This window comes from Xenopus laevis, chromosome 1S (assembly GCF_017654675.1).
Source record: "Xenopus laevis strain J_2021 chromosome 1S, Xenopus_laevis_v10.1, whole genome shotgun sequence".
Classification (NCBI taxonomy): domain Eukaryota; kingdom Metazoa; phylum Chordata; class Amphibia; order Anura; family Pipidae; genus Xenopus; species Xenopus laevis.
The window spans coordinates 111866165-111874197 of NC_054372.1; positions in this window are offsets into that span (position 1 = coordinate 111866165).

Below are 8033 nucleotides of genomic sequence, written 5' to 3' on the forward strand. Positions count from 1 at the left end.
GAAATTGGGAAAGGACAGTCTGAAAGGATCTATTGTCCTCCATAGGTGCCAGGACAGAAGGCAATATGGCTACAAATTCTCTGGATTTCTGCCTTACTTACCAAAATGTAGTAAAATGGAAAAAGATTTGTACCATTTGAGTCAGTCCCTCATAGACCTTTGCAATATACATTGCTCTGTTCTGAAACACCCTCAAACGAATTAATAATAGCTGTATTTCATTGCCAAATTAGACATATTATGTATGTTTGTTGTTTACAGGGTTTTATTGTGTTATAATACACAAAAGCCATGAATATCCTGTAAATTATATCCTTATAAACAGTGAGTTCTGATGTCATCAGTTATAAACGGTGAGTTCTGATGTAATTTCTGTCACATGACTCACTTAAACTTGTGTATTATAATAATTAAAGTACCCCCAGTAGCAAAATACGAGGATATTAGAAGTTACCTCGGAGTTCCGTGACCTGTACAAAAACACTCGGCCTTCGGCCTCGTGTTTTTATATGGTCATGAAACTCCTCGGTAACTTATAATATCCTTATATTTTACAAGAGGGGGCACTTTATTCAATATATAATACACAAATGCCATGAATATCCTGTAAATTATATCCTTATAAACAGCTCTTAGGGATGTCATCAGTTATAACAAAGCTTAGTGATGTAATTTTTGTCACATGACTCACTAAGACTTGTGTATTATAATAAATAAAACAATTCAGAGCTTTCTGGATAACATGTTTCTGGATAATGGATCCCATTCCTGTATCTTGAAGTAATTATTTCTAATACAACTAGGGGCTAATAGAATTCAGCCAGGTTTTTAGAAAAAAAGTTTCCAAGAACATTTCTAATTAAATGTCCTCAGCTGGAAGACTAATTGCTGATTTTCAGTTTCTGGAAGCATTTTTAGCATGATTTTTATGAGTAGGTTTATCAGTAAGCAAACAATCATCATCATGTGCAATGTCAAGCATTGACTGGAGTGGTTATTTTCTCAGAGATATTACCTTTGCCATGAGCAACATTAAGAAGACAGCGAGAGGTTATGAGAGATTGGTGTAGGGAGCAGGGTTTTGGGTTTGTGGAGAACTGGGCTGATTTCTCAATCGGCTACATCTGCCAGAGATGGGCTGCACCTCAATTATGATGGTGCAGCTAGAGGGCTGGAGGAAATTTTAAATGAGGCATGGGGTGAAGGGTTCAGTACAGGATTCTGCAGAAGACAGGTTAGATGAGGTAGTGGGCAAAGGCAGGGAAAATGGGGAAAGAGATTTGGGTGGGGGATACTGTTAAGGACAGGGAGGACCTCATGTCATATGTTCAATATTGTACCAGTATTAAATGTATGTTTGCAAATAAAAGGAGCCTGACTGGTAAAATGGGAGAGCTGGAGATGCTGCTGCTGGAGGGAAAATATGATGTGATTGGTGTGGCCAAAACATGACTGGGCAGTTAATATCAGTGGCTATACTTTGTTTCGGAGGGACAGAGGCAATAGGAGGAGGGGTATGTCTGTTAGGCAGGATTAAAAAAGCTAATATAAAGGAGGAGGTGCTGTTAGAAAATGAGGGGACTGAAGTCTTATGGGTGGAGCTCTTCGACGAGTGTAAAGACTGCAGCAGGGGGTCTTGCCACTGGGGGGGGGCAGCAGCAGGGCGCTGATGTGTCAGTCCCAGTGGGCCCTGACCCCTCCAGTCTGACCCTGATAGTGACCATAATGTGATATCATTAGGGGCAGATTTATCAAGGTTTGAATTTTGAGTTGATGGGAGTTATTTTAAACTCCCATCACCTCGAAATTCAAATAAAAAAAGACCAACCGAAATGTAGTAAAAAAAAAATGAATTCTTTAACTTCGGGTAAATAGGCTGGATCGCTTTGGATCGAATTCGATTCAATGTTTTCCCAAAAAAACCCTTTGATTTTTCTAAAGTAAATGTAAAAGCACTAAGAATCACCCTATGTGGTTTAATATAGAAGTAAAAAATGTAATAAGAAAGAAGAGAAAGTCTATTGGGACAGAAGCTGCATTTAATGAATATAATTACTATAGTAAATGTTGTAAAACAGCAATCTGGAAGGCAAAGATAGTTAATGAGGAGCGCTTTGCTAAGACTATCCCTTAAAAGTTTTTTAAGCATATTAATAGATAAAGATGCGGGGTGAGAGTGTTGCTCCTTTAAATAATGGTACCTTTATGGTTGTAAGAGATACAGAAAAGGCAAATGTGATAAATCGGTTCTTTTCTTCAGTGTATACAATAGAGGCATCAGAGTTCCCAGGTTCACTTCATAGCTGCACAGTTGGCTCAGCTCAATCTAGTCAGTGTCTGATTCAGGATAAGATTCATAAAGCTTTTATAAAAATTCATCTAAACATGGTGCCAAGGTCAGGTGGCATACACCCCCAGTTTCTAAGAGAGCTTAGTTCAGTTTTAGACTGGCCCTTATTTCTGATTTTCTCAGATTCACTTTCATCTGGTATGGAACCAGTGGCGTAACTACCGAGGAAGCAGACCCCGCAGTCGCAGGGGGGCCCGGAGGTACAGGGGGCCCGGCAGGGGCCTGCTTCCTCAGTATGTGCAACCAGCCAGGATCATTTAGGGCAGGGGTGTCCAAACTAGGCTGCAGCATCTCGCACCACTCCCCTCCCCAGTCGGTGCAGTGGAAGTGGCCAGCGGTGAACAGGAAGTCTACCTGCAGTGCCAGAGAGGGAGCCGGAAGAGGAGCAGAACGTCGCAGCAGCACTTGAGAATACTGCTGCCGACTGGGATTCGACCTCTCCTTACAATGATGCCACAGCACAGGCACGCCTACCCGCCTCCCCATTCCCACTGCAGCAGCCAGCCTCCGTGAGTTTTTAAAACTCTCTGGGGCAAATTCACTAACGCGCGAAGCGACGAACGCTAGCGTTAATTCGCTAGCGTTTGGCATTTTCGCTACTGCGCAAATTCACTAACGAACGCTGGCGTAGTTTCGCTAGTGTTACTTCGCAACCTTACGCCAGGCGAATCTTCGCTAGCGACGAAACTACGCAAATTCACTAACTTGCGCAGTGTAGCGAACGCTACCTTTTACGCTAGACTTCCTTCGCCACCTCAGACCTGGCGAAGCGCAATAGAGTAGATAGGGATTGTTTAAAAAAAAGTCAAAATTTTTTCTAAGTCCCAAAAAAACGCTGGCGTGTTTTCTACATGACGGGTGATAGGCTGAAAAAGATCTAAAAATTTTTGGGGCTCCCCTTCCTCCCCCCTACATTTCCTGACTCATGGCAACTTACCTAGACAGTGGGCACATGTGTAGGGCAAAATACAAATTTTATTTGCAGATTTGAAGGTTTTCTAGGCATTTGTAGTGCAGACACGTGTTCCTCCATTGAAATTTGAATTTCGCGCCGTATGCAAATTAGCCTTCGCTAGCGCAACTTCGCTTTATATAGCGAAACAGCGCTAGCGCAACTTCGCAACCTTACGCTACCCCTGTGCGCAACTTCGGATTTTAGTGAATTTGCAGAGCCCTGGCGAAACTTCGCCTGGCGAAGTGCGGCGAAGTTGCGCCTGGCGCAACTTCGCATCTTAATGAATTTGCCCCAATGAATCCTTATTGGAAGAAAAAAAAAGCCTATTGGGTTTATTTAATGTTTAAATGAATTTCTAGTAGACTTAAGGCATGAAGACCCAAATTACAGAAAGATCTCTTATCTAGAAAACCCCAGGTCCCAAGCAGTCTGGATAATGGGTCCCATACCTGTACAAGGTCCATGGGGGAAGCCATATAATAAAAGAAAATCGTGATATGAAAGAGTTAATTTAATACTGTGATGAGGTCAGGGAAAAGACAGAAGCCAAATTTACTGCCCCAGATGATCGGGAGAATCCAGGGGGGCTATTAATTAAACAGAGATTGCAGGTTGAATGTTTCAGAAAAGACTTTCAAAACCAGTACCTACTGTAATTGGCTGTATTAAGCAGTACAGGTATAGGATCCATTATCCAGAAAGCTCCAAATTACAGGAAGTTTGTCTACCATAAACTTAATTTTAATTAAATAATTCAAAATTTCAAAACATTTGTTTTTTCTCTGTAATAACAAAACAGAATATTGTACTTCATCCCAACTAAGATATAACTAATTTTTATTGGTGGGAAAACAAAACTATTGGGTTTACTAAATGTTCAAATGATTTTTAGCAGACTGGGGTATGCAGTTCCAGATTATGGAAAGACCCCTTATCGGGCATACCCCAGCCCCTGAGCATTTTGGGTAACAGGTCCTATACCTAGGGTTTAGCTCTCCTTTAATAAACATGGAAATAGCAAAATGGTTTTGGCTTAAAGTGTTTGAAACTCAAAAGTATTGGTGGGCAAGCCTTAGTATAATAGTGGGTGCTATGTGTGCCGAGCGTACCATCCCTCCACTTTTTTGATCCCAGTTCAAGCACTGGCTGTATTAGAAATGTGTGCTCTTACCGGCTGCAGTTTAAAGAAGTTTCAGGGAGCTAAGGCAAGAGCTTTTACACAGAGCTGAGGTAGGAGAAATCGCATTGCTGCTATGTGAAAAGCTTTTTGTTTCCATGGGCAAATACAATCACTAAAACACAACTGTTATTCCTCACTGTTCAGTCAGCATATCTCCCACTATTTTGTATAGAGGGGGGCCCTGAAAATTTCTTTGCAGGCTGGCCCTGGCATCCGAAGTTACGCCACTGTATGGAATTTATGGATTGGAGAAAAACTGATGTCGTTCCAATATTTTAAAAGGGATTACGATCTCAGCCTGGCAATTATAGGCCAGTAAGTTTGACATCTGTGGTGGGCAAATTATTTGAAGGCTCATTAAGAGATCATATTCAAAATGTTGTCCTAGTGAATGGCATTATCAGCGGCAATTAGCATGGCTTTATGAAGGATAGGTCATGTCAGACAAATCTGATTGCTTTTTATGATAAGGTAAGTAAGATGCTGGACAGTGGGAGAGCAGTAGATGTCATCTATTTGGATTTTGCCAAAGCATTTGATACCAAGCTCCACCCATGACTGCTTTCTAAAGGTCTGTTGGGCTTAATGAAGTCGTTTGCATATGGATAGGAAACTGGCTACAGGATTGGGTACAGATGGTGGTTGTTAATTGTACATTCTCTACTTTAAGTAAGGTTCTTAGTGGGTCCCTCAGGGCTCGGGAATTGGGTCCACTTTTGGTTAACTTGTTCATTAATGACTCAGGGGAGAGTATTGTAAGTAATGTATCAGTGTTTGCAGATGACACAAAACTATCCAGCCCAGTTAATTCCATCAAGGATGCAGCATCCTTGCAAAACGATCTTGAGAAACTGGCAATCTGGGCAGCTAAGTGGCAAATGAGATTCAATGTTGATAAATGTAAAGTCATTATACCATAATGGGACTGCACTAGGCAAATCCATAATGGAAAATGACCTTAGAGTCCTTGTAGATAATAAAATTGGTTGTAGCAAGTAATGCCAGTCAGCAGTATCAAAGGCAAATAAGGCCTTGAGCTGTATTAAAAGGGGAATTGATTCATGGGAGGAGGGGGTAATTTTTCCATTGTATAGTGCACTGGTAAGGCCCTATCTACAATATGCTGTACAGTTTTGGTGTTCAGTACTCAAACAGGACATTATTCAATTACAGAGGGTGCAGAGAAGGGCAACTAAGCTGGTAAAAGGTATGGAAAATCTTAGCTATGAGGAAAGAGTGGCCAAATTGGGGTTGTTAATGCTGGAGAAGACGTGCTTAAGGGGTGATATGAAAACTATGTATTCTGTAAATATATAAAGGGATCATATAATAATCTCTCTAATGCTTTATTAACCAGTAGGTCTTTCCAGCTGATGCAAGGTCAGCCATTCTGATTAAAAGAAAGGATGTTCCGCCTAAATATTCAGAAGGGTTTTTTTTACAGTGAGAGCTATGAAGATGTGGAACTCTCTCCCTAAATCAGTCGTACAGGCTGATACATTAGATAGCTTTAAGAAGGGGTTGGATGGCTTTTTAGCAGGTGAGCGAACACAAGGTTATGGAAGATAGTTCACAGTTGATCCAGGGACATAATCATTTTGGAGTCAGGAAGAATTTTTTTCCCCCTCTGAGGCAAATTGGAGAGGCCTTTAAATGGGGTTTTTTTTGCCTTCCTCTGGATCAACTAGCAGTTAGACAGGTTAAAATAGAGTTAAAAGGTTGAACTTTGTGGACGTGTGTCTTTTTTCAACCTAACTTACTATTTGTGTATAAGTCACTGTCATTGGACTCCAAAAGAGTGGAAATTATGTGTTAGATGTTATGTATGCATGATGCAATCTGTTTGGTGGAGGTGGAATAATGGTCTGGAGCTATTTTCCATGGTTTGGGTTAGGCTCTTGATTTCATTAAGGCAAACCATAAAGTTATCTCTGGTTTGCAGAGATATGAGTGGAAACCTTGACTGGCCTTCACAAAACCTATGGGATGAACTGGAATGCTGACTGTGAGATAGGGCCCCTTGGTGATTCATAACATAAGTACCCAACCTCACTAATGCTTTTATGGCTGAATGGATGCATATTCCACCAACAATCTTCCAAGATCTAGTGGAAAGTCTTTCCATGAAAATAGAGGCTGCTATAGTAACAAAGGGGGGGAGGCTATTGTACTTCATATTAATACTGGTTGGAAATGAGAAGTTGAACAGGCAGGTGTCGACATACATTTTGGGCATGTAGTGTACTGTATATGCTGTTTTGTATTTCAGAAGGAAGAAATGCTAAATGTCCATTAATGAATAATTATTACTAAGTCTTTTGTGCAGCTATTTTTAAAGAAACTGTGTGCAAGGTGCAAAGTACATAACATATATATATGAGTTTCTCACTGATGTTAATAAGCTAAATATACCACTTCTACAATGAAACTAATTGAAGGAAAATTTACTGCTACAAAATATTTTCTGTCTCTCTGATGTCAAATATATTATTCACACAAATCAACGTATTATAAAGTAAAACTATTTACAGTAATATGTTTAAATACAATTGTAAATGATACTCCAGTGTTGACCACTGAGACACCAGACTTCATTGGCATGGGATTCATTTATAATTACATAGCAAGGTGCAAGGTGCAAGGTGCAAAACACAGGCAAAAAGAGCACTTTGCATATTGCCCCCTTGAGATTTCTCTCTTGGGTATACAGCAACACCTCTTCACTTTTACAATAGATTTATTAGTCTTTCATGTTTACAGACTACTGGGGTTATGCAATTAAAGACACTAATGTTCTTATTTCTAAAAAGAATTAATGAGGTTTGTGAGGGTTTTATTCTATTTACAATAAACTCACTATTAAAAAAAAACTTGAATGTTTGCTTATTTATTAAAAGAATATGAATGTAAAAAAGTTGATTGAATACAATCAAATACCTTGAATTTTCTGAGTTAAAAAACTTGAATTTATGAGTTTACAAACACAAAAATTTAATAAAATGACATGAATGTTGCCTAGAACAACTCCCATTGATTTCTACGTGAACAAACCAGCTTTTAGATGCCAATTTTTTTTACAGTTGAATTTTTTTTGCTTAATAATTACTAGAGTTTTTGAAAATATAATTCACATTTGTGTGTTTTTGTACAAAAAAACTTGAATTGTGGCTAAAATTCAAATTCAAACCTTGATAAATCACCCCCTTAGTTTGCTCAGGAGCAGTAAACCATAGCAGCCATCAGCAGGTAGCATTTAAATACATGCATTTTATTTGTTGCTATCGGTTACTACTCCTGGACAAACTTAGAGGGTTATTTACTAAATTCCGAATGCAAAAATCATGAAAAATTTGTGTTTTTTTTTAATAAAATCAGACTTTTAAAAAAATCTAAATTTTTTGGAATTTATTAAACCCCAAGGATGGAAAAGTCAGAATCTGAAAATCTGGCATCTCAAACCTGTCAAGGTTGCATATAAGTCAATGGGAGAAGTCCCAATGATTTTTTGATGTGCTCTGGGTTTCGTGCAATACCCCAAAGTTTTGTGA